The sequence below is a fragment of the Coloeus monedula genome, assembly GCF_965178545.1.
Source record: "Coloeus monedula genome assembly, chromosome: 5".
NCBI classification, from domain to species: Eukaryota; Metazoa; Chordata; class Aves; order Passeriformes; family Corvidae; genus Coloeus; species Coloeus monedula.
The window spans coordinates 27,612,411-27,640,146 of NC_138785.1; the positions used below are offsets into that span (position 1 = coordinate 27,612,411).

The 27,736-nt window shown below is 40.8% G+C and overlaps 1 protein-coding gene across 7 annotated transcripts in view; it reads right to left on the reverse strand.

Moving 5' to 3' along the window:
- The window catches only part of TRIM2 (tripartite motif containing 2), a 71,496-nt gene extending 45,222 nt beyond the window's left edge, over positions 1–26,274 (reverse strand). For 3 of the 7 annotated variants that reach the window (XM_082282229.1, XM_082282231.1, XM_082282225.1), the window contains exon 1: positions 15,089–15,268. The gene's annotated coding sequence lies outside the window, so the exon portion shown is untranslated. Of the gene's footprint in view, positions 1–5,424; positions 5,855–15,088; positions 15,269–26,164 lie in introns of those variants that run through there. The other 4 variants (XM_082282228.1, XM_082282227.1, XM_082282226.1 and 1 more) reach the window with 3 other exon arrangements.
- Positions 26,275–27,736: the final 1,462 nt, after the last annotated feature.

Consider the following 27,736-nt stretch of genomic DNA (forward strand, 5'->3'; position numbering starts at 1 on the left):
GCAGCAATTAGTAAACTCATATTCAAGGAATTTGAGAATCAAGGCTAGCAGACTGTTCAGCTTTTCTATAAACATTAATGCAAAGGTGTATTATCATAGCTAATCTATTTACTTGCTTAAAATTTTTTAAAATTCATAGATCAACTCTGATTTTACTAGGCTGTTACCAAAGAAATCAAAAAGAAATTTGGTGCCTGCTATTTTTCAGCTATGCAGAGAAGGTTGTTAAAAAGATGCTTGTGAATACACAGACACCACTGAAGTAAAGCAACATAGAATTAGCTTTGTCTTCCAGTATAACAGCTGGTGGGTTTTGCAGACCAAGGTAGTATTTGCATCTCTAAATACAGTGTATCTTTTCTTTTGAATAAATGAAATCGTATGCAAGTATTTCAGCTAACTGAGGCTAACAAAGCTTCCCTCAAATAAAAGAACACAAAGCTCCATTTGCATCAAGAAGAAAACGCGTGGGGCTTAAATACTCTCCTTGCTACCCTGACTTAATTAGGACAGATAAAGTTATTTTAGAAGTTTAAAATGTTGTCCTATGCTCTTTAAGCACAGTTTCCAGAATATAATATTTATTCCATTCTTGAATTGATGAGCTAAATAGTATTATTAATCATCTAGTGTGATTGAAATGTAATCTAAATTCCTGTTAAAAATACAAATTCTGCATACATCCTTTACTTTCCACTTGGTGATCATTTAGCCAGATCATTTTATGCATCAGGCAGATCCAGCCTGGTTTCCCTGGACAGTGCCCACAGGGTGAAGGCATGTTGTAATCCAGTTTATAACCTGAAATGAAACATCAGGCAGCGTGCGTGCATGTATTAGGGTTTGGGGTGCCTGTGCCAAAATACTGTCCCTCTGATTCCCTTAACATGTGCTGAACTCAAAGAGAGAGCACAAGGTGTTTCATTTTAGCTCTAACATTCAGAAGCAAAAGGCATTTGTACAGCAGGATTCAAAGTTTTAAAAAAGGCCAGAGATTTCAGGCATGTTTTTGGAGAGGTGAGTTTTTTATGTTTGGTTCGGGGATTTTTTTAGTTTTCTTTTTACACTGTGTGGGAAATCCCTATTGCAAAGAACAAGCAACAGATTTCACTCCCACAACAAGAAGATCCAAGGCCTTTTGTTTCTACCACTGGAACAAAGACACTTAAAACAAAAATTGAGTGAGAAAATTCAGGAGTGGCACCCCTAGAACTGAAGTGGAAGACTGTCGGCCAGAAGCATGCAGACATCATACAGTTGCTTGCTTTCCCTTGCTCATTTCAAAGGTCACATTTACATACACTAAAACAGAATGACCAGTATCACTCAAATTACTATTTCCATTTATGGTCAGTAGTAAGGACTGCATACCCCTCAAAACAGAACTGATCCCATAACATACCTCATGGCCAGAGGAGACTGCTGGAGCCACAGCTGCAGCCACTCTCACAGGGATATACACCTCCAAATGAGACATTGCTTCAAAGTGCTGTTCCCTTATCATTAACTCTGAGAAGTTGCCTGCTGACAATGAGCTGATACTCCACAAATTATCCTGCTTCTTCAACAAAACAAAAGCGTGCTACTGTGGCAAGGAAAATGAGACAAAAGCCATAGCATTCCCCCTGAGATTTTACTTGTTACATGTTGATATGTGGGTTTCTTCTCCTTAGTGAAGAGGAAATGGATTCTTAGCTCCAGGAACGATCTTGCACTTTACCCCCATAGCAGTTACAACCAGACTCTGAACAGGTTTATTGTATGTGTATGTCTTTTGTGCTTGGAGCTGGAAGTCGGGATGGTCATTATATGCTGCACTTTGTTTGTTGTTTTTCTGTTTTTAAGTAAAAAAGAATAGGCTACTTTTCCTCAGAAAATTGCTGCATTTCATTGTTGCTGTTGACTTATCTGTGTTACTGCTGACCAGTGAAGAAAGTTCTGGAGAAGAAAATACATAGTACATGCCATCTTCATAGTGCCATGGAAGAGTGATGTAGCTTCTGTTGTCATTCCCTGTAAACGTCCTGGGCTTTGAATAACTTATTCTTTTCCCTGTTCCAAACACAACCTAAATTCATATTCTTAGGGAGGCCATAAATAGTAAGGTACCAAAAAAACTCACAGTTAACTTACAGGCCATAGGTAGATATTGGTATCTTCTCTAATATTAAATAAATCATCCAAACACTCCAAGTTAAGATTAATGGTCTGCACTGAAGCCTGTACTATAAACTGACTGAACGGAGTAGTCTTAAGTCACACTGCTGTTCAAAAGAGATTTTAAGGTCAGCAGAAAAAAAATTACTGGGTTCGTTCAAACTAAATCACCAGCAAATACAGTCCTGGCAATTAAGGCTGACTGAAGAGGTGTGAGAGACCAGAAATCAATTACCCAAAGCCAACATGCTGGAAATGAGGATTAGTTTAGGAATAACAAATACAGGAGAGGATGGGCTGTTACAGCCATCACCCAGCTCCACACAGCCCTAATTTGACCCTGTTGCCAGGAGAGCAAGTGGGGTGAAACAGCCAAGCTTTGTCATTGTGGAGCCATGCCTACACCAGGAATCAAAGGGCCTTAGTCTTCCTCATGAGCCAGTGGCCTTTACCTTTCCCCACTGTGGCTGTGCACCCACGCAGATCCAGCAGCTTCCAGAGAGCAAGTGCAACTTCCAGCCCTCACTCCACATCCTCCAGAAGCCCAGGCTGTAGCTCACACTAGCTGAGAAGAGCAACAGCTTCCTCCCGCTGTGGAGGGCACAGGGCATGTCCGTAGCCAAAAGCCAGAGGGCATGTCTGCCCCAAAAGGAGCTCTGCTAGGTCTTGGTTCCTCCCCACCAGCCACAGCCGTGAGCCATGGTCACTCCCTCATCTCATGATCCAGCAGAGCAGATGCTTTTTCCCAGAGCTTGTGACCCAACACAAGGGATTTGTCATAGCCTGGGAGGCAAACAACTTGCCTGGGATGTAATGCTGGGTTGCTGGAAATTTTCCCAGCAGCCCAGCATCCATCCTCCTGTGACTTTGCCACCTTCTATTTCCTTCTACCTTCTGCTTATGCCCGGTTTAGCTTGCCAAGGTTGCGGCTTTTGCAGCACAACTGCAGCACGGCTGGGACAGCCTGGCCTCCCTGCTCAGCCAGCATGAGGCTTTCTGGCAGGACTGCACTTCCTGCCTCTCTCTGCCACTGAAGTTGCAAGTCAGGCAGCACCAGACACAAACTGCTTTTCTCCCCTTCGTGTTACTCTGTCTCTTCCCCCATTTGGGTATTTGCCATTGAGGTGGCTCCGCAGTCACCAGAAACAAGCTCTGTATTCCATCATTCCTTTTGCATGGCAATGGGGTCACCTCCTGTACCACTGTCAGATGCAGATATCATGAATTAGGTTTCTTTTAAAAGTTTTCAACTGCTAAAGGCACAGGAATAACAGGAATAGAAGCCACTACTACAAATTCAAGCCTTGCTTAATAGCATTACATGTTTAATGATTTGTTCCTTCTTTTCTTCCTCCTTTCCCCAGCCTGTAATCAAAGCTTACAAAAGGGTGAGCACCTGAAACATGGGTGGACCTTTTAAGACATCACCATACTAATGCTTTATACTCCAGTTTGTAGAGGGAAGGTTATGGCTGGCATCTAATACCTACTTTTCTTCTCTCTCCTCATCCCCAAAACTTATGCCTCTGCAGTACCCCCTTCTCCACCACCCTTCGGAGGTGAATAATCCTGCTTCTATCCCCAGAGACCCCATCTCCCAGCTGTCCTGTCCTTGGAAGGAGAGGGGACCTGCTGGTGGCTGCCCTGCACACACCAAGGGACAAGTCTGGCAGGTTAGAGCTTGTGTGATCACACAATCATCACCAACTGAGAGGCTATTTGTCTGTCTGAGGTTTTCAGGGCCTCATTCTGGGTCAGGGTCTTGCACAACAAATCACAAAACAGCTGTAACACACTGAATTTACTGCACATGCAAGGACAATGCCTCAGTGGGCAACCATGAATCCTCAACCAAATACCCCAAATTCTCAAAAATGAGATTTCAGAAAGAAGGGGTAGGAAATGAATGGAAAAGGACACACCAAGGGAAATAATAGGATAAAAGTATCAGGTTAAATTACAGCATCAGAACTCTAATTTAGGGCCCTTTCCATGTTTAATAAAATATCATATTCTCAGGTGAGCTCCTAAAAAAAAATCTGCAGTGAGGTATGTTGAAGTAATTATTTCAGGGGCTAGATGTTGTACAGTCAAAAGTAAAAGAATTTTAAATTGTACATTTGCCATCCAAAGCAGTGAGTCAGAGTAGCTCTACTGAAAAAACCCTACCCTATTGGTACTATCACCCTTACAATTGCACTTTTTTGACTCTCTAGGTCTACCTATTTTGTGAACGCTGACAGATCTCTGTTCAGCCTTTAGAGGTATACACAGGCTCAAATAAAACCAAGCTGAACTGACAAATAATTAAAACTGCACATCAAAACACTGCTGCTTCCATAAACATCTGCTGTGAAATGCTACTTGAAATAAAAGTGCTCCATGAAGACTCCATACTAATTACTGTTAACACTCCAGGAGCAGGAAAACAGGCAGTAGAGCAAATCAGGAATCTATTTGGAAAGAGGTCCCTGATCTTTTCTACATACTGTTAGATATAAGGTATGTTGAAAAATGCTCTAGCCATTTTCTTCACGGTTGCTGAGCAACGGGGAAGACAAGTAAAAGCAAGCAGAAAATGCTCAGTGCTTTTGGTACTGAACTGTGTGGTGAAGACTGTAGAGATCATCCCCTCCACTCCCTCCTGAGACTGGATCTGCCCCACGTTGCATGTCCACTGCACCTCTCCCTTTAGGGGAGGTAATACACATCAGGTGCTGGAGTTTAGTCACACATTCTCTGATGACCACCATAAAGTCCCTCTGTTGTTTCCATTTACTTCAGTAGGATTTTGGTGAACTAGCATGAAGTTCAAATCAGCGAGGGAGAAGGCAACACTCAGCAATCACTACAAGTCATGTAACTTCTTCACAAAATTAACTCAGGGAGTGCCAACCCTTTAGAATGTTTTTCTCAGAACCTTCAAAAATCCCACTTCCCATTAAATACAACATATGAAACACAAACCAGGAGGGAAAGGAGGGAAAAAAACCCAAAACACTTTAGGTGGCTCACAGCAAGAAACAGCAGATAGAATATAAGTATTAAAAAAGCAAAAATGGAGGCAGAAAGGGAAGGAATTGTCATCTTCTAAGCACAAAACCACATACTAGGAGAAGAATTAAGGAGGGGAAAAAAAGAGCCCCTCTCCAGCATGTGAGCAGGCTGAAATCAGGCACACATCCTCTGCAACACTTATACTGTTTAAAAACCAAAATATTGCTTGCTGCACCTCCATATTTACCTTAGCTGTTGAACAGTACCCACCTCATTTTCTTGTCCATAGCCCAGCAACGTCTATATCTGCCAAGTCTTCTTCTGAACCAAAGTATCTTTGAAAAACGCAGCGATGTGTCTATACATTTATATTGTCCTTGGGTTCAGAGAAAACTTTGCTCAAGCGTTAAGTGGCAGGCAAAAGTTTACCCAGGCAGGCTCTTTATGTTGGCAAAAGTGCAACACTGAACTTCCACAGCAAGTAGGCAAACACACGGCTGTGTGCAGCAGGTAGTCTGGCAGCACCAGCAGTGGTGAGAAACAATGTCAGGGCAACCTTGGCAAAAGGAGCTCTGTGGGTTTGAACAATGGTTGTGGGCACAGGAGCTGAACAGACCAAACAACCATAGCAAAAAGCCATCTACAGCTCTCAGTGGGAGCTCAAAGTGCTCTGAGCCCGAGCATGCTAGCTGTGACGCTGTGTCCTCCACCTCTGCACTCACAGGGACACTATTTCACTTCCCAGCAGTCAGCTCCAGCAATTCAGAACTTGGAAACACCCAATGGCTGAACTTCACCCAGTAAACACGTCCTTCCAGTCCTCAGCAAGGACACTCATTTGCTGATTGCATGCCAACACTCCTATTTAAAGAAGTGTTGTTATTGGAAATAGCTGAAACATTCTACAGCACGGATTAAGTGCTCCCTGCACCTTGTGCCTTGCCTGCAGAAATACATCAATTCCCAGCATGTGCTTCCACAGCAGAGTTTTACCACAGCCACAGTAACATGTGTTACCTGCCTGCAAAGCCCTGAGTGGGCAGCACCCCCAGACAGTCCTACCAAGCAGCTACTCTGGCTCAGCCCAGGTTTTACTCAAGCCTTCTCCCTGAGGTACGAGGTTTTATACATGACACGAAGTTATCTGCCTTTATCCTTCATCTCCAAAAACAACTCTCCTAAGCTTTCTCTGAGACTGCAGGTTCAGGCCAGATGCCCAAGGCCATCATGGGGCATTGCCAGACTGCTCATAAGCAAATGCTCAGCTCCGATGTAGATCAGATTTCCACAAAAATTACATTCGCAGGAGAGCTTGTACATACGCTCCTGCATAAATATCAGTCTTTTCAACTGGCATCACAACCTAGGAAGCAACAGCTAATGAAAGAGGAATAAAGCAGAACCAGTCATATGCCACAATTTTAAGACTCTCCCAAGCTGAACTGGGATATATAGGACATTCATTTCTACATGAAAAGACATCCATTTTACTTTACAGGAAAACCAGTACATTTTTGTGTACATGAAAAGCAAATTAGGGGACAGTATAGGAAACTATAATAACCATGTGAATGTAACCGTCTGTTTAAACAAAAAAAAAGAAGTTGGAAAAAAACCTGGCATCATGACAGATAAGACCAGTATTGTCTTAAATCAACCACATTATCATTTGGATTATGATTAGCACCTGGAAATCTCTTTCAAGTACCAGAATCCTGCTGTGATAGGCACCTGCTTCACAGCACACAAGTTCCTGTGCAAACATAGGTATCCCACATCTTAAGGCGAAACAGTTAAGACTGTTGCTATTTAACTGTATCTGTGACACTAAGTACTTTGTACACTACAGAATAAGTTTTCATAGCCAGCCATCAATTTAGATATGGACTATGTTTGTTAAAAAAGAGGTGCAAGACAGTGGCTTATATAGCATGACTCTCTTGCAGTCAGGAATAGGAGCAGATCTTAAGATCCTCCTTCCTTTGCAAACTCCATGAGTGCACATAAGAACTGCCTGAGATTTTAGAAGTAGTCCTTGTGATGACTGTGACAAGATGCAACATGTTGTTACTGAAACAGATTATACATCATAAGTGATAAAACCCATGAGAGGTGTATGTAAAGTAACCAGCTATAAGCACTGCTTTTGAGAAATTGAGAAATCCTAGTGGAAAACCAGTTACAAACAGGACACAGAGACAGCCCTACCTCAGGTACTGAACTTCTCTAACTCAGATTCCACAGTAAGCGGCTCTTAGGATGTATTTCAAATAACTTAAATGCTTTTGCAAGCTTGATGAAACAGTAGTCATTAGGTTTTTGGAAGGTGGAGCCCACTGTCCTCTTGAGTTAGATTTTATTCACAATTTATTGTTTCTTCACTATTTGTATCTATTGCATTTTACTATTCCTTTTTATTGGCCACAGAGGAGAAGCCTCTTTTGCAAATAACAGTAATGCGCTGGATGATTCTTCACCCTGTGAGCTGTGAAACCCATTGTCTGGGTTGCTACAGTTGTTAGTATTTTACAGACATGCGAGGGGAGTGGGACAAATTCATGGTGAATAAATTGATTAAAGACACCACCTCTACCAGGAGCAGAACTGGAAGCGTAAATCATTGAATAGAAAAGATCATTCTGAAGAGTACCATGATATGTCTGATCCATTCTTATGCTCTTCTGCAGGCATCTACTGTCAGCAACCATCTAAATTATAAGGCTAGGCTAGATTTACTTTTGATTTGACCCAGACAAACCTTCAAGTTACTCAAAGCAGACATCACAGGAGCTGTCACTCCCTTTTGGCATAGTTAATGGATATTAAGGGCTCTACATGGCTGCTTCTATCACTTTGCAAAGCTGGGCCATTTAGGGATGTCAGGTGAAAAGAATCCCTCAGACATCTGCCTTGTGAGGAATGTCACTCAGGGCCACAGAGTACTTTTAGCAGGTACACCCCTTTCAGGTCATACAAACAAGACTCCCAACAACCGTGAACGACTAATCATCACTCCAAGCAGAGAACCTTTTCATAGTGAATACATTACTAACCTAGCATTTCTCTTCTCCCTTCTCTTACCTTTTCACATTTATTTTATCCTTCAGAAAAAAAAGAGACTTCCAGTGGTGTTTCCTTTTTCTGGTTTCTCTGCATAGGTACTCTGGATTATTAATATCTGCTTTAAGTAATGTCATAGAGCTTGGGGAAATCATGCCTAGATCACTATCCTGGTTCTTCTCATTTAAAAGTTGCCCACCTCCATCATCAGAGGTCCCTCCTGAGGGTGCACATCTTCAGAGCAGGCCTTCTGCACAAGCACATCCCAGAGGTGAAACAATGATGGCTGTTCAGAGGATAAAGGTCACCATTCAGGAGCACAGATAAAAACACATCCCAAAAGTTAAATATGGGAAGAAAGTTTCCTGCTTTTACAATTAATTGCATTCAAGACTGTGTAATATGTCAGCTTCTGATAAGACTAACAAAAATTTTAAACTGTGCGAACAGAGGAAATGGAACTACTCATTTATTTTTTTTCCAAATCCACCTTATATACACAAACATTTTTGCATGCTCTAATCTAGTCTGTCTTTTTACTCATTTTTATAGGATGGAGTAATAAAAAACTAATTAGAATGAGGAACCTAAGGGATGAGGGGGTTCTCTGCCTACACAGAACATGTAGTGCAATTCTTATAGAACAGTCCTCCAACACTTAATGTCTTCTTTTTTCTGTGTTATAAAGAGTTGCACTTATCTCCACGGAGAGATTTTATGTAAAGGATTACTTTTTAAATTAATGCAAAATTATTTGTCAGGAACTAAGTATCTCAGAACATGTTTGTGTTTTTCAACCAAAATTTATTTCCAGCTGTTTTAGACACAAGACAAAAAGTATATTTGATAAATAGAATGAAATCTTCATGGTGCAACACTTAATTTTATCTCTTTCTTATGTTTTTTGAGCTGAGATGCACAAAGAGCAGTTGCTCCCAAAACTACACACAGCAGACTAAAAATTAGGTAATAGAAGAACCAGTTCTTTGCAGAGTCCACTAAAACTTAAAAGCACTTTGGAAAGACCACATATTAACCCAAATCGTAGTACTGTGTCAGAGTAACACTCAGGACAAAAAAACTACTCATGATATGAAAGCAATCTGTGGCTCTACCTGACTTTTTGGCCCTAGGTTTCCTAACTTCAGCACAGTGCAATTACTTGAGTTCTAGATATCAAATGAAATTTGCTTTCAAGATAAAAAAAAAAAACAAACCAACACCTGCAGAAGCTTATCTTGTGGGAGTTAATCCCTTAAAGTTTACATTAACACTTCCACCAATAGAGGGATTACAGGAGAGAAAGCTGTAGAAGGGAATTTCATGAATACTGTTTCCTCACTGGGGGGGAAAAAAAAAGCAGAAGCAAAAGCAAACCAGACAACTGTGTGAATGCAGAGAAACCATGGCATCTTTTCCTCTTCAAGAGTTTATGTACACTGTGAATGGCTTGTTTCTCAGTACTGCATTTTTATTCCTGGGGGTCATTTTCATTCCTGAGGAATTTGTAAGTAGTGGGATTTACAGTATTTGCAATTTACAGCTGTTCTCAGAAGAACCAAGGAACCCTGAAGACATCATTGAACTTGCTGGCACCTGCTCTTTTGGAAGTCCCATTTCTCACAGTATATGCAAGTTGTCTAATAATACAGATAATGGGCCAAATATGGCTGGGGCTAAATATGGGACACATACTGTCTCTCCAAGGACCACTACAGAGATTAATGCATTAAGAGGCACAAAAACCCCATAATTGTTGGGATCTTTTCAAGAGCATTTCCAAGTTCAGCACAATCCTTTGAGTGCAATTTGTTGTTGTTTTTCTGTAAGCAATTGTTTCAAGCACATTTGCTCAAGATTCCATCACTACTTTGGAGGGCTTCTGTTCTGCAAAAGGTGCAGGAGCATTTTGCACATTCATGTTTTCATACTAGTCAGAGTTATGTAGTTCAAAATAATCTGGACGCTGTTCTTTCCTTGCTAAATCAACTCATGAGCACTTCACAAAACACACTGGTAGACAGAGTGCACCTTCAAGCTCACAAATAACCAGGTTCTGCTGAACTTTGATGTAGAAGGAGGCAGGCACAGTATAGATCCTTGCAGAAAGCTTTTTTAAAGCCATCAGTCCAGGCATGACAAATTTCCACATTACAAGTTCACTGAAAGAGTAGCCTCAAAACTAGCATTCAAAACCCATTAAAACAAAGAAAAAGGGGCGGGGTGGAGGGGGATTGTCACTCTGTGCTTCCAGAACTACAAGAAAAAAAATCAAGAACAGAAGCTCATGGCAAGCACAAAACAAATAGCTTTCCATGACAAAAGAACAGAAAGTCACCCATAAATAAACTGATCATACACATGTTTAAGCAGACTAATAACACCAAGACAAATCCATACTGGATTAGGAGCAAGCAAATTGCTGAATATTCATCTCAAGCATTTAAAATCTAATCAAAAGTAACTGCATCTACTCCGATCTTTATGTCTCTTTCAAAAAGAGCATCCACCTTGGCATAATGACTGAAGATCACCATCCACTTAATTAACCACTCCTACAATGCATCCAAACCTGGTAATATTCAGATGGTTTTAAAGTGAGACCGAATAATACTTTTACACATGAGCAAAAGTGCTGACCATAAAAAGCAGAGCTGTTTGGAGTTCTTCCAGGGGAACATTAAGTGTATACATGATAACAGTGAATTTTTAAGTGACTTCTCTTCTTCCAGTGGCACGGCACGTTCTTATTACCGCCTAGATTTAATATTTAACAATAAATCATCACAGCCATTTCAGCATGAGTTTCTTTTGATTCTTGTGTTAGCAGGGTCACCATGTAATGTAAGAAGTGCCAGAATACATGCTGCTAACATTTTTCACATGTCTATGATTAGTCTCTTCTTAATTTAGCTGTGCCTCTTTTAACCCTACTGCAACTAGATAGTGGCCAGATGTAGAGAGCCAGCTAACATCTACCTGCTACATCTACCTGTTCAGCACCTGAAGAAATACATTCTATTTGCATTTCCAATTTCAATTCTTCCTTTTGAATGGGATTTACCTTTGAGCTTTTGCCCAAAAGTCCAGCTAGCAAGTAGGAAGGCTGCCTGGTTGCCAGCAGACTTCTCAGCTGACTAGATCCTTGGCTGTCCCCACATGGGACATTAGTGACATGTTATGTCACTTGTTTCTCTGTGTAGTATTCCAGTTACAAACTGTTAATTCTGATCAAACTAAACAACTGACTTCCAGCTAAAATCACCTTTCAAAATAAGTAATGCCCAATCCAAACATAACCAGCCATCCCAATTATTAGAAGGAGCGACATGCAATGCCAAGGTATGTCTACAGACTGTGGACAGAAAATGTTTAGACAGCCTGTGGTAGAAAACAAAGGCAAATGCCTTTAATGTTACAATTTATACAATAAATATTTATCTATTTAAACCACAGAAATAAAACATGGTCTTTATAGAAATAAAACCATTCAGAAAGTTTGACATAAAATTCCATTTTAATTTCTCCAAAGGTCAGCCTGAGTTTTGTTCAGTGGAAGGTGATCTTTCTTTCAGTTGATCAAAAACGAAGAGGGAGAAAAAGACATCTTGTGCACAAAACAGGAATTCCTCCAAATTTCATTTGTTAAGTGTTTGCAACCAAGCAGCTCTTCCCTTTATGTTAATACAAACCTCACAGCACACCAAGGGACTGCCTCCAATCCATTCATGTCACATAACAAATAGAAGAGCAAGTCCAATTCTAACAGAAGGAGCATGTTTTGAAAAGTAACTTGTCAAAAATGGAGATACAGATAGGTGAAGTCCATTTATGTGTCTGCTAAGCCCTGTTCTTTTCCATTCACTATTTTAAAAACCTCTAAATAGTCGTTATTTCCTTTCCAATATTGATTTCTTCCAACAAATATTGATTTTTTTTTTTAGTCTAGTTTTTTTTCACAGCTAATGCCATGCATTTCCCATGGTTAGCTCTCCCCAGCTTTTATTTTTTACCAGGAAACATTACAGAAAATATAACCACAACCTGCAGTCTCTGGAAATAGCACATAATTATTGATAATTATAATTTTGATGAAGGTGTCAGCCGAGTATAGCATTTGCAACAGTGGATTGCAATCTGAGAGTCACTGGATTTCTTCAGTAACTGAAAAAGGCAAGTTCACGTATGCTACCCTGCAAAATATGGATGAGCAAAATTCCAGGACAAAATTTTTACGGTTTTGGAATTAGTGGTATTTTATAATACAGAATACTGCATTATCCTGAAAACAACGAATTAAATCTAAAATATTATTCCCTTATATAATGCAATTGTATTAAGGAACATTATTTATAAACTGAACTTATTATTTGGAGTAATATATGCTTGCTGCTGTGTATAAAAAAAAATAGTTCAAACTAGCTACACTTGTACCCTCAGACACATTTAATTCTGATAAGACAATATGCTTGCCAGCAGATCAAATCAAAGGCTTTTACATGTGGCTCAAGGATTTATCCTAACCTACTGTACATTGTGCCTTTGTTTTCATAAAAATAGTTCATGTGTCTAGACACAGTATTACATGTTTCTGCAAAACTGTGTATCTTTAATACTTTATGCAGATGATTAAATTTCAGCTTCAGTATAGCAATGCACAACACTTTGTTCTCTGGATTAGAACACCCAGTACCTTTTCAGTTAATTTAATTCCTTAGTTTTCCTCAAAGGAATCAGGAGCATTGCTGTGTTTACATATGCTGTCCAAATTCTAGTTTTGTTATGAATTAATGAAATTCCATTATCAGGCAAAGACAGGCCCAGCATGTTTTCATGATGGCTTCAAGCACCAATTATCTGGGATTTTCCAGTAAACAACCTGACCTTCAAGCTAAAACTAGGAAAGAATAGTATCATGGGCTGGGGAAATCCCCCAGCAGAATTATCATCTTTGTCCAGGTAAGGTCTAATGTTCCAAACACTGTGCATGCTGCTGGACATAGCAGAATTCAGACAGCACTTGCATGGACCATGGACACTGCTTGTCTCAAATGTATATCCTCAAACCTAAGATTTCATGAAAAATCAATGCCGTTAAAAAGATGAACTTTTAAGACACACACACCCCCACCATCTCCCCAAAGCCTTAAATGTCTGGAAGGATACATTCACCGTCTCCCTTGACATTACATACAGAAATCAAAAGATTTTCCCCAGTTGATTGAAATAATTGTTTCCCTGATTTTAATCCTTCCCTCTTCCCAGAAACCCTATAATCAAATCTAGAATTGGTTCTGTCATAAAACCCACTTAATGTTTCCTTCTGGCCCTTGAGCAGCATGTGTTAGTAATGCTCCTTGAAGAAAAGTTTTGTGTAGCCTTCTCCCTAAGCAAAGATGTAATTATTAAAGGCCTATGAAAGCCATTTCTCATGAAAAAGGATGAATCTCAGGGACTGAAATGAACCCTGGATGAAGAAAACCCAAACCTGCTCTTTATAACCAAACTGTGGGCACTGCAGGTCCAGATCAGACATGGGAGTTTCTTCACCACTCAAGTTTGTCAAATGCTTTGCTGAGAAGTTTGAGGAAACCCCTGGTTTATGGTAAGCAGTTTTGGATGAGAGCCAAAGTACAGAAGCCTTATTTCATTTTGTCAGCAGCTAACAGACTGATTCCTCCCCCAAACTCTCTGGAAACAGGGAATAACCTCCTCTTCCTGCTGGCTTTGTTTGCGAGCAGAATGATGCAGTCCCAAGACCAGGTGCAGTAGCTTTCTGGTACCATCTCTCTATAACCACTCCAGGCTTTAGATACTATCCAGAAAATTATGGGACTAGCTTGAAAATAAGTAAATTTATACAGATTTGAACAAAACAAACCTTTTAATATGCTTTTCAAGACATACAGTTTATATTCCCAAGTTTATTAAAAATATTCACATTATCTAGAAGCCCTCATTACTATCGCTAGTCAATTTAATTTCAGTTTTCACACAAGCAACAATGTGGAATGTTTGAGTTAAGGGTCGTTTTCTTGGTCTACTTCTTGTTTTATTCTTAGTATATTACCTGGTATATTATCTATAATTATAATCCCTTGTTTTTACTTAAACCTATCAATCTGCCTGGCAGTCTGCCTAGACTGCATTTTGAAAACAGTAAAATGAACCAAAAGGAGAGTAATCAACCCATCTCAATAACCTATGGAGAGCTATGCACCAGGTAATGGCTCAAGTTACTCTTCACAAAAGCACAACAGAATATGGCAACATTAATGCCAACTTCCAGCTTCCAAAAATGAACAACTCTGAAAAGTAAACTGTCTCTTCTAATTAGACCTTGGCATTGTCCTCTCAGATTTACAGAGTCATTATTTTGCTTTCAATAAACATCACTATTTCTTTCCTAGGCAAACCCCTTGGCTCTGTTACAATTATTTCTTTTAAATATTTAAGAGCAGGAAACATTTCTTTTCCCTTGTCACATCCTGTCCTCTTTACATAGCATCAGAGTCCCCTTTGAAACGCCTGCTTTACGGCAAGCCTGACATGCACAGTTCAATCAAAACATTTCTTATTGTCTTTTGCCAACTACAAACAAATTTCTGCACAAACACTGAAAATATTTAAAGGTTTCGACAGCCATCTAAAGCCGAGCTAACACGACTGTCAAAGAAAGGTGGTGTCAAACTGCTCGGCTTCCCCGCTACCACCCTGACTTAAAAAAGAAAAAGAAAGACAAAGCAATTCACTCATTCGCACAGCAGAGCTCCTGGCAAGAGCTCACTTGCTGTAAAGCCACTGCTCTCACAAAATATCCGAAAGCAGAAAAAGCACACGAACAGTTAGAGATGAGTGTGAAAGGGTAACTTACATTATTTAGAAAGACAGTGGGAAAGGACTGCTGCAGTTTCTTCGTTATTTTACACTGCTGTTGGCAGAGCAGACAACCAAAAAAGTTCACCTAAAGAAATCCCTCCTTTTAATTCTCTCTCTCCCAGTTCATTTACTCTGGAGTCTCTCAGTCTGAAGAGCTCGGACAGTCAAAACTTTATCCCGTTGTATTTCCAAATGATATGGCCGACTTTCCTTGGACACATACCAATGATGCAGTAAAAATAGACAAAAGGGGGGGGGGGGGGGGGGAGGGAAGAAGCAATCTAGCTTGAGCCTGAATCTTCTTAACTCAAGAGTTTTCTGTAAAAGCTGCTCTTATGTCAGAAGATCCCATTCCTATCCTAACTCGCACAGCACTGAGTCATCCATCTGGTTTTCATAAACTGCAAATTACAGGCAAAGCAGGGAACATACACAGTCCAGTTTTAGCAGAACTCCCCAAGCATCAGCCTTACAAGTAACCTGAGGTACAAAGGCTTTGAAAATAAACAGCTGGCCCCATGCCGGGATTGTCTCCCGTCTGCAGATGCCCGACTGCTCCCCCAGGCAGCGTCCAGCAGCCCAGAGCACCACCCACCACTCAAGAAAGTGGCAGCCGGGTCCCCACACTCCCCGCTGTGGAAACAAACCGACCTTGCAGCCCTCCCTCGCTCCCAGCACAAACAGCCTCTCTGAAAAGGGGCAGGAAAATCCAGTGCATTGTATGAAATCGTTCAACAGTTTAGCAAGTCATTTAGAACAACCTGGTTTTTATAAACAGGGAAGTGAATGCTGATCCCCTTACATCCTCTAAATGCTTCCAGGTGGGAAGCAAATCTAATGTGTTCGTAGGTTTTGTTTTGGTGGGTTTTTGTCCACTCAGAGCCAGTGGACAGTTGCTTAATAGGGAACTTCTGGGATGGTTCAAGCAGTTCATTACAAGAATGAACATTTTACCAAAAGTATCAGAAACAAAGTTTTGATACACACCCCATGAAAGTCCATGGCTCAAAGCCCAGAAGACACTTTCAGCCCCTATTTTCATCTATTTAAAGGTCTAGTGCCCTGATTAAATTCAAGTACCAAAGGCTTAAGGAGTCACCTATATTTTGGGATGGTTCATGGCTTTTGTGTCAGAACTGAAGAACATTTTTTCTCCCAATAAAAAAAATCAAGAAAACAAGTTTATGGTGGATAAAAAAGTTTTGCCATTGCTTAAAATTAAAGTTGTTGTTATATGTATGTTCTTTAAAATAACAAGTTTTATTTAGTTGTTAAGTTTTAGCAGAGGACTTTTTCAAGCTTTTCTGTTGGGAATAATCTGACTGCTTGAACAGTAAGACTCTCTAAACAAGGCATCTTTCACTAAAGCATCGGTGAATCACTACAGTGAGTCATTAACAAAATAAAAACACCATTGTAACCACTCTGCCTAAAAGTCCTGAGCCTTGTCACTTGCTCAGTTTTTCATCTTGGCACAATCAGGATTGCGCTGATTGTCAACTCATCCTGTACCTGGATCAGGACTGACACAACTGGACTGTTAAAGCCAAAAGCAGTTGAATGATTAGAAAAATCCCAACAAACAAACAAGCAAACAACAACAACAAAAACCAACACCAAACCCAAAAAACAAGGCTTTCTAGTCAGTTGAAGCAATGGAGGAAATGATGAATTAACTTTTTGTGTTTATTTTTGCCCGTGCTGACACAATTCCTTCCAGTAGTTGAATAACCCATTGAGTAATTTCAGTCACATCAGGTAGAGATCCCAGAGGTATTATATTCCTACAGCTTTTGTGAAAAAAAGGCAGCTGTCCAGATGAGTGACATACAATCCAGTGATCCAGTGTAAAAGGCTACACATGAACTCAGCTGTTTTATTAGACACCAGAGCACCCCACACAAACAAGAGGCCTATGAGAAGAGATTTCATGTGCCCTACAGCTCAGCTGCTACCAAAGTTGGCCAACTCTGCCTACATTCTAGCATTTTTACTCTTCTATTCTGTCCTCCTGTCGAGGTAGTAAGCAGCAAAACACGCAAAATGCACAGATGTCAGTTGAGGCAAATAATATTATTTTTTGAAACAGCAATAAGCAGGGTTTGGTAACAGTTGAGTTACTCTCCCACTTAGTAAACAACGGGGGTGAACTGACTACCTCATGTTTTTAGTGATACTTTCCATGATACCAAAGAACCTGATCCTGGTAGAGCAGACTTACAGGTTTGGGGACAGAAATTATTTCATGGGCCACAGCAGAGTAGTCCTTGCTTGGTTTGCTGGGTATGTAGGCCTCTCCCCACTGTACAAGGACAAATTGAATGACTGTTACCTTTGGAATAAGAACGCTCCTTTTGGTGAGACATGGTAATAAAGAGGAGAGTAAGTGGAAATAACCACTTTCAGTTTGTGATGCTTGTGCTGACTGAAGCTTTTTCCCCCAAAGGAGAAAATGCATTAATTCACACTGATCTCTCACGTGCTCTTCAATACATCTGTTCTCTCAAAAAACCAGTCCATTTACATCAAAGGTGGCTTTCACAAATAACAATTCCGCAAGAAAACCCCAAGAAAATTAAAAAACAGAAGATCAATTTTAAATGACCCTTCATTTTTCAGGCTCTGGGGATCATTCATTCTTATTCACTAACTTTTTCTCCTTTTTTTTTTTTTTTGTATTTTTCATTTCCTCTTTTATCTCATCCCTATGAGGTACCAGCAACCTACTGTCCATACACAGCTCCTGCCTCCAGACAGCTGTGTGTCCCCTCACTGTTGCCTGATTCTAAGGCATCATTTGATGCTCACACTCTCACACTCTGTCTCCATGAATTTTGGGGCAGTCAAACACCATATTCCTGAGCACAGGGATCCTAGATTTCTGGAGAAATGGCGGTGGAAGATATTCATCACTTCGATGGTGAGAAAATTTTCTGTAGAAAGACTACAACAAAGAATAGATCAGATAGGAAGAACAACCTGCTAGGAGCAATTTGTCTTCTCAGAAAAATGGCAGCTTCCATTTAGGATATTTTTCAAATGCCAGCTACAAAACCACCCTGTTATTTTCCATATTGATTTCTCACCAAGATCAACTACGTCAGCAATATGAGTAGGACAAGAGTGGAGTAGGATGCAACTTAGATACTGATTATGCTGGTTATGTATCTTTGTATATAGACACTTGAAAGGTTTTTTCAAACGCCATTGCATGTTCATTAAAGCAAGGGAAAAGTGTCCCTCCTTAGCCGGTGACACACAGGTTGTGATGCACAGTGGGTGGTAGAATGTGTATCTCTCTTGGTCTGAACTCTGCTCCCATCCAGTCTAGTGTGGTTGTATTGGGAGCACTGCATTGCAAAGGTATAGTTGAAAGCAATCTGTTTTTCAACCAGTTTTTTGCAGCTTAAATACTGAGAAAGTGACAAGTGAGATGTCTGGGGTGGAAAATGCACCTTCCATTTAATTTGAATCTGTGATATTACCTAAATGATAGAAGCTCAGGATGGTAGACTAACAAGCCTGGGTTTCATCACAGGTATATGTTGACCTTTGGTTTTAACACTGTACCACTTGGTGTAGGATTTTAAATATGTTTATGCAGATTTCTAGTTGGTCACAACTCAAGTTCTAGATGAATCTTCTGATGCAAACAAGGTGGCAGGCTTTGTACAGACTGAAAACCACAAGTCTGATAAACTGAGACAAAACTACCCCTGGAGGAGTTCAAGGTGAAGCTTTCAGTTCACTCAATGAAATAAAATGTCGATTTTGGCACTGACAATAACTCATTTTTTAAAGACAGATTAGCTGTGATATTATGAATCATTTTATCTCCAGCATTTCAAAGCTAGCACATGGAACAGCTGCCTTGGGTCTGGGTTCAAATGCTAAGCTTGTACTCAGTAGGTCTGGCTTCACTTACTATGTATTTTATCATAGCACTTCAGCTTGGTGCCCAGTGGCTTGAGTTTGGCAAAAGCCTGTCCCCCCCCAGAAAGGCACATAATTGTCAGCTGATCTTCCAAAGAGATACCATGTGATAATCTTTTGCTGCCTGCTCCAACTCTTAGGTGAGAAGAGGGCTGTTTAGGTGCTTTTGGTATTTTTCTTTTCATAATGTATGTATTTTGCTTTATAATGTATCACTTCTCTTCCACAGAAAGAAAAAACGTAGCTCAGACAAAAACACAATGCATTATAACCTCGATGTCATCGTTGGAGAAGCCCCATGGCTGCTTCTGTTTTCACTACTGCAGTAGCCCCTGGCTGTCCCCAGGAAATAAAAGGAGAATAAGCATAACTAAGTCACTTTTCCCATCAAGTCTCACTTACATCTGTGACTCCAGCGATCTGGGCTTGCCTGGGGCACATAAACTCATTCTGAGCACATTGGTGATGGAGACATAAGCAGCTTTTTCCCTTCTAAGTGAGATGAAATGGTAATTCCTTTTTCCCGCCATGAAGTCCACAGAACAGGAGTTAATGGCTGGATACTTCATATTCATTAAGCAGCAAGTCAACAAACACTATGCAATGCATATGCCCCGGTGGTTTTCATCAGGGAAGGTCAAATGTTAGAAGAACATAATTTCAAAAGACAAACATTAGACTGTTTTCAGAGGCCCCTGTTCCCCTCTGAGTGAACACCCACACTTCTTACCTTGCACTGAGGCACTTGTGGGACTCCCAGGGAATAGGTACAGTTCATTGCCTGACAGAAAACTGCCCTGTGAAAAAATACATCCATTTTCTGCAACCTGAGAGAGGTGAATTAGCTCACAGGGGTCCACTGAGTGCTGCAGACATTATGGACTGGAGCAGGGGAAGAAACACAACTGCAGCCAAATGCTCAAGCTTCTTATAAAAATATACTGTGAAACAGCAGGTAAGCCCCACACTCCTCCTGACTGTAATCCTACTTCAAGGTCTTCAGTCATACTTTTGTGGCAACCATGTCCCATAAATGTGGGCATACACTCAGTCTGTGCCAGGCTCACGCTTCTGCTCTGTGGTGCTCTGAATCATAGTTTGCTACTCTGAGAAATTAACCACCAGCCCTGGCTCCTGTAAAATTGTACTGTCTCGGTATTACTGTTTTTCACAAACTTCCATTCATGTAAGCTTCCTTTTAAAAGCAAGTATCCAGGAAACACTGATGTAAGACATTTTCATATGTCTGCATTCATGAAAAGCTCTGAACCAAAAGTAATGTGTCCAAATCCCTCTTTTTGTTTGAAAACATCATTCATCCAAGAATCAGAAATGTTACCATGTGAGTGGTAACACAAAGAAATGAGCACATGAAGAATCACAGCAAACAGTTCAAAAGCAGCTCTGGGCCTGAAGCTGGTTCACAAGATATTTGTTGAATACTGGACACTTTGTTTGCCAAGAAAAATAGAACAGGCTATGTTTTCTAAAAAAAAAAAAAAAAACAAAAACAAAAACAAAAAAACCAACCAAAAAACCACAAAAGTACCATGCTTATATATTTCTTGGCTTAGTCTTTCTCTGACCTTGCCTGGAGCGATCCCCCTTTACAGCACACAAAAAAACCTAGTATGTGCCTGGTTTACCCTGGACCTGCCCTACTTTCCTGCCTTCAAATACAATAAGGAGGAAAAAGAAAGTATGTTGAGACCTTTGCACTGAAGAACCTGAGACTCCAGGAGAGAACAAAGAGCCCCCTGTCTCTCAGACTGCAAACACTGGGCTGTAGTGAGGAAGACAGTGGGAGGAGATTACAGCAAGGATCGAAGAGCTATGGGAAGCTCTTAAGGACTGAGAGGCAGGGAGAACAAGCATCTTAAATGGCATGGAACACAGAGGTTCAGGAGGATGGGACATGGGATGCCTGGGAAAAAAGGTGGCTCTAGGATAGGAAAAGAGTTGTGGCAGAACAATGAAGAGGCTGTGAACTTTGCGAGTGAGGCAGGGGGCACGGATGACAGGGAGAAGCTACATGCCCTTCCTGCACAGGCATGAGCTGGAGGCTTGGACTAGGATGAGGGGCCTGAGGCTAGGAGGCACTACAGGCCAGAGTGAAAGGCTGACAGTCGTGAAGCTGTACAGAGCTTTGGGGCAGGTAGGGAACAAGGGCTTCTCTATTGAAAATATCCTTATCTACATACCTGCATGCATATAAAAGATGCTGTCCCTGCTCCACCCACATGAACATCTCTTCCCACTTTTTCATACTCTCTTTTGCAGCCAGAGCCACATTAGCCCTGGCTCACACTGTCCCATCTGTGTGTTGGGATGTGACAGTGTTATATTTTCCATAGCCAGTTTCCATTTCCAAGGAAATGTTTTGATCTAGCTCTGAATCCCAAAGTGTATATGAGTGTTAAGCATAGATTTCAAAGTGATAGAGAAGAGTGGGTATCGGGAGAAAATTACAGGGAAAATAGAGAGAAGGAGGCATTTCTTTAGACAGATGGTCTCATGAAGGCAATGTCTGAAAACTGCAATATGCTGAAAGTTCAGCCACTGCAATGCTGGAGTTGATATTAACCTCATCAAATACCTATCAACTTGCTCTTACTCATTTGAAAACTAATTGAAAAGAAGACCAAAAGTATCACACTGAAGTTAAGCATCCCAGTCAGACGCAGAAATTAAACCACACATATGACAAAAGATTGTAATTCTCACAGTCCCATTTCAGTCCTTAAGTAACCAGCCTCCCTATTGCCTTCAGCAAGAGTTTCGCCAGAGTAAAACCTGCAGAATTCCATGCCAGGATATTACTATAAAAAACGTTAACTTTTGACAGTACATCAGGGGATTACATTAGGGAGCATTAGGTGAAGTGTCAACTGAAGATGCTGCATAAGAAGAAAGATATCAAGAAGAAAACAAGCCACAGTATGATTTCATTTCGTGAGAGAGACTGCAGCGCACTCCTTGAATTTTAGTGGATACAATGCTTCTCAGTTTCACATGCTGTGAACCAGCAGTGATAAGAGGAAATGGCTGATGACAGCCGTGATAATTTCTTTAGACAGCAGCAACGAAGAAGAACACAGCAAGCTACCCTCTTAATTAGGGACATTTTATGCTACAAGCTAAAATTGCTGCTTTCTTAGACCTTTGGCAACTACACAGGCAAAAAGAAGGAAACTGAAATATTTAAAAGCTTCTTCATGGATGAAGAAACAGTGGCATCTATAATATTTCCTGCCTACTTGAGCACATACTAGGATACAATTTGCTTTCTCGCCTAAGAGAGGTGAGCTAGAGAGAGGAATGAGCCATCTGGAGGCTACAATTAATATACCAATCCTGTATGTACCCTAAAAGAAGGTAGTTTGCACAACTGTGCCTTTTACACACCATCGAAGCATAGCAGCAATGCAGAGAGCCTGTTCTGTAAACCAGTAATTCCAGTACGTAAGTAGAAAGTTTAGGGCTTGCCAATGGAGTCCAAGGAAACATCTTCCCAGCAGAAGAGCAGAGCACAGCCAGCACGAGTGCTGGAATGCCACTGAAAGCTGTTTCTTTCAGCATAGCTAGCTAGCTAGCACAGAAGCCAGATATATCAGACAGGAGGGAGAGGAGTCAAAGGAACCTGTGGAAACTGGTAGATACTGATGATTTAAAGGCAGCACAGACCTGAAGACAACTTAGTCACTGCCATTCACTCTCTGCCACAGGCAACGAAGGTAGGAAGTGATCCATTTTCTCTCTGTCTTGACCCAAGTTTTCCATTATATTTCAGGCAGGCCACCCTACAGAACGAGACCTGTGGCAAATACCTGGCTGAGAGACTTTCATCATTCTCCTGGGGTGAATTTTGCACATAACCTGCCTAGCAATCCTTTTCTTTCCTAAGAGCAGTACCTTCTCCAGGTAGCACCACCAAAATAAAATGCACACATTAGAAGAAGACCCTCTGCTTTTAATGTATGAGTGAGATCTGGGTACTACAGCCCTGCTGCTCTTTTTAACAGAAAAAGCTGCATGCTTAGCATTTTTCATTTTTTTAGAACCAACCAGTATGTTCCACTTTAGTGGCAACAACATCCCTTACCTAGCATCTAATACCTAGGAAAAGGGACCTGGAAAAAACAAAAAAAACAAGCCACAATGAAAGATTTAAAAAGCTTTCAGAGGCATGGGTGAAAACTGAGGATATCAGTCCGAGGGTTCAGATTTAAGAGGGAGGACAACTTACCCAAAGAGGCTGAGGAGGCAATCTCAGCCTTTATCCCTATGGAGACCTGAGTTCTGATAGTGAGTGATTTTACAAGGAAATCTATCCAAACCTTACAGAAAGCTGTCGCTGCTTCTTTCAGACCCTCAGACTTTTTCCTGCTACCTGATGGTTCAGTTTCCTGGTCAGACTCAAACAGCTGATGGCAGGGAAGCACATGCAGTATTTCACTCACAGGCTCTCCCTTATCATAACCTTAATTGATGAGTGTCAAGAATATAGGACACATCAGCAGAGCACCTGCTAATAATAAACTCTGAGGCAAAAAGTACCCCTAAAGCCTTCTGCTTTCAGTAAAAATTCAAATGCCCAGTGTCATGAATTGCAGCTCAAATAGCTCAAAATTCTCAGTAATCCAGAGAGTTCCTCTTTCCCAAGATATTGATTAATTCTGGGAGCTGGTCTGACATCCTCCAGGGCAATGTAGGGGGAATATAGTGGATCTAATAATCTGGTAACCATGAGGATCTAATAATCTGGTAACCATGAGTATATTTGGGAAATATTGGTAAGAGATCAGGGTTTCAGTCAACCCCAAATTAATACCTTTCATTAAGTTCTGAACAACTGAATAATAGCTATATTACAAACGTGCCTGCAGACTAAATACTCAGCCACAGGAAAGTGCTGGCAAGTGAACCTACAGAACCAGAGGACGAAAATGAATTGCAGTAAGCAGTTCTATTTCCAGCTTCCTTGCAGATTTTATCTCCCTCTTTTGTAGATTGAGCATGATATGCTTCTCTGCTTTCCAGGCCATCTGAAAGCTTTGTTAATGAGTATTAGTAAATAACTTTGTTTTCACAAACTGCCTACCATCTCAGAATCAAAAAGTGCAATTATAGCTTATTCAGTTCAGAGCAGTTCTTTTATGAAGGATGTTGATTCAGCATCTTGTTTTAGCAAGCCCTGTAAATACATCTTTAAAATTATCTCTCTGGGAGAGAAAAAAAAAAATCAATTTTAATTTTCTGCCTGTTTACCCTGATGCAAATCAAACAGACACAATCTGCCCCTTCAGAGCCAGCCACGTTGTGCTGAGCTCGTGATTCACAAGGGATTTCTTTCTTTAGTCAAGAGACAGACAATGTGGTAAGCATATTGATTACTCCTAATATATACTGCAAGGGCACAGCAACAGCTCCTAGGTGCGTGGTGTATCTCATGGCTTTCATTTAAGTACTGAGATACTGCTTTCTTAATCTATAGACAAAAACCAATTTAATTTCCATCTTTACTAATCAAGGCTTAGTATCTATCTCCTGCTTAGCACAACTGACTGAAACACTCTGGCTTGTATTCACAGCCTGGCACAGAAGCAGCTTATTGCTGTAATTAGCTTTAATTCATACACTACCACACATGCACTGTACTGCTGTAGAGAAGGCTCAGATTCAGAGCTAACAATCATCAGCATCAAGACCCACCTAAAATGTATTAACTACAACAGCTGCCTATAATTTGATCAGTTTTATTAGAAAGTTTCTGTCTAGCTGTCTCTTCGCCACTGCTTCCTAAACATAATATTGCTTGACTGGCCCTCTACAATCCACGACTCACTGAATGATGCAGTCATTAAGATCCTATAGGTGAGTAGGACTGTTGAGCCAAAAGTTTCCAGACTGCCTCAGGGCTTTCTGCAGAAGCTATGCACAGCCCCAAAACACAAGCAGCACAGCAGAGACAAAGGCACAACCCCCAGGGTATCCCCCTGTTGGGTACATCCACAGGGGGCAAGCTAAACAAGCTGAAAGGAACATGGCATCAGGCCTTGCTTTGGATTTGCTTTCAATTTCTTTTTGGCATGAATCAAGGCTAATAAATATCTGATTGAAACTTACTTTCCTGTGATTTTAAATCGAGGAATAATGAACATGCTTATTTACAGTGACAGCCACCTTTCTCCCCCTCAGATGTCTTGAACTCACAGGCTGAGCCTCAGTTACCACATGAGATCTACACACGGACTTGCCCAAACTTCAGGAGCAGACTAGTTCTGACATTCTGCATGGTGGCCAGCTCTGACAGGGACATTAAGACTTTCTTTGCTGGTATAAATGGTAAAAGAGGAAGTCTAAAAAGTCCATCAATACATGCAGTGCAGGGGTAAGTTGAAGAATACTGCCCAAACAGGCAATATATGATTTCGAATTCTGAAAATCAGAAAGGGCATACTAAAGATGCAAGAAGTCACACCATTCCATCTCTGCAGTCTTTTGCTCTGTGGAGCTGTGAACAGTTCCCAACAGCAGTCAACAAAGAGGACTGAAATCTCTGACCACAACTTTCTTTTTCTACTGCTAGGCATGTATCTTCAAATATGACAGCACCTATCAGCCTTTTGGGGAGCACTTATTTTATACTATCTCATTTCCAGCCATTTCACACTTTTCCAAACCACACTATTCATGACCTTGCAAAAATTGCTGCTGTTTGAAATGAGCCTGGATGATCAAATACTGGAAATGCAGCTAAAAATAAGAACTAGATGCAGACTAAATGAAGTGTATGTGTGTGTGTGTGTGTATATATATATATATATATATATATATATATATATATATAAAACCCCAACAAATAAAACCCATATATAAACCCCAACAACTTACTAAGTTTAAATGGGTTTTGTCCTTATTAACTTCTTCCCTTTTGCCTCTCAGGAAGGTCTCATTTGAGATTGAAATGGTGTGGTTCCTGCAGTCATGACACTGCATACAAAGTAGCTGCTCTTTTACTTCAGACAGAGGAAAATGCTTTCATAGCTGCCTCTCTGAATGACAGCACCTACCTGCCTTGCTAAAACATGCCCTTAGTCTTATGAGAAAAGCCACAACAAGACAGAAGGCTACTTACTAGTGTTCCATAGAGTCCAGGCGGGAGTATCAGAGGCTGAAATTCACTGTGCCTCTGATGAGAAGATTTAGTTCCCTGCAGCATTCAGACAGTTGGTCCCATTACGGCCCATCGGGCGGCTGAGTTAAAGGGTGGCCGTGCACAAACATAAACAGCTTGTCAGCACAAGCCAAAGAGGCGGGCCTGCCCTGCCAGCCACAATGCGAGCCAATGATTAGCTCCTTCTTCGCATTCTGGGTGTTCAAGATATTGCGTTTCATTCTTAAGCAGGGGAACAAGAAGGACTGACTGGGAAGGGCTAAGGCTCGACGGTTTACTGCTAGGCATTAAAATGCTTAAGGTGGAAGGGAAAACAAAAATCAATAGATCACTTCAGGAAAAGCACATACTTGCTGTGTATTCATACAAACACGTTTAGGCAGCCTGCAGGTATCTCCAATGCACTGATTCTTTTAGGTCAATCAAACAAACAAACAAAAGACCTCCAAATTAAATCTAGTTCATACTCACTGTCTAGAAGTTTCGCTTGCAAAGTCTCTAATTTTAATTCTCTCCATCCTTTTTCTTATTTTCATCCTTCCTAACATGCTCTATCTGCTTTATTTGCTGACAGTGGCATTTCTCATTTCTCTGTCACAAATGTCTTACCCTGACCTTCTTGACCTGACCTCTCAACCTTCATTGATCCTCCTATGACTGCTTCTCTTTGCCTCCATCTTAACTGCTTATTCTTTTGGTCCTGATCTCCCCAAAAGAGCAGTGTCACAACAGAGGCACCTTAGGGTAAGGTTCTGTGAGACAACCAATTTGATCTAGCAAGTTATTACTGTCAAAAGTAGAGGTGTTAAGTCTCCCTTTCCTTCAGCACCACACTGTGCCCTCCTTGTCTGTCCCCCCATCATTCAAGCAAAGGTAATGTAGCACAGAAGTAAATGCTTCTCTGTCAGTTGACTGATCTTAAAACAGAGACAAAAGAGGTATTGCATGGAGTGAATACTCCCTGAAATATAAGCTTCTTCTGATCTTGCCTCAGCCATTTATGATCCCACCTGTCTGCCCAAGTTCCTCTCCTTTGTTGTTTGAACTGAATTGTTCCTAGTTAATTGAATACCCTGCTTACCGCTGCTGATCCCATTTCATCCCAGCTCTGTCCTACTTTCTTACGCCTCTAGTTTGGCTGTGAGGCCTGTCTGACACCAAAATCTGCCACATCAAGTATTTTATAATAACTCCCTGCATAAATATCATGTGTTGTGCTTCAAGCCTCAGGCTCTTTGAGCTTTTTTGCTTTGGAAATAACTAAAATCCTCCTTAAAAACCATGCCATCTTTTTGGCTTTCACTGTTTTTACTCTGATCTTTCTGATTGATTTTTCCCTCAGCATCTACTCCTCCCTCTCTTGCACTCCCAAAGGCACCCTATTTCTTGTTATATTCTATCCAGCTTTTACTATTTGCTTGTGCAGGCTCCTGTACCACTTTATGTCAGTGATTTACGAGCATCCATTTGTATTTTTCAGCTTTCTGCTTTTCTCCAGTCACATATTTCACCCTGTGTTTTAGGCATGTCGCA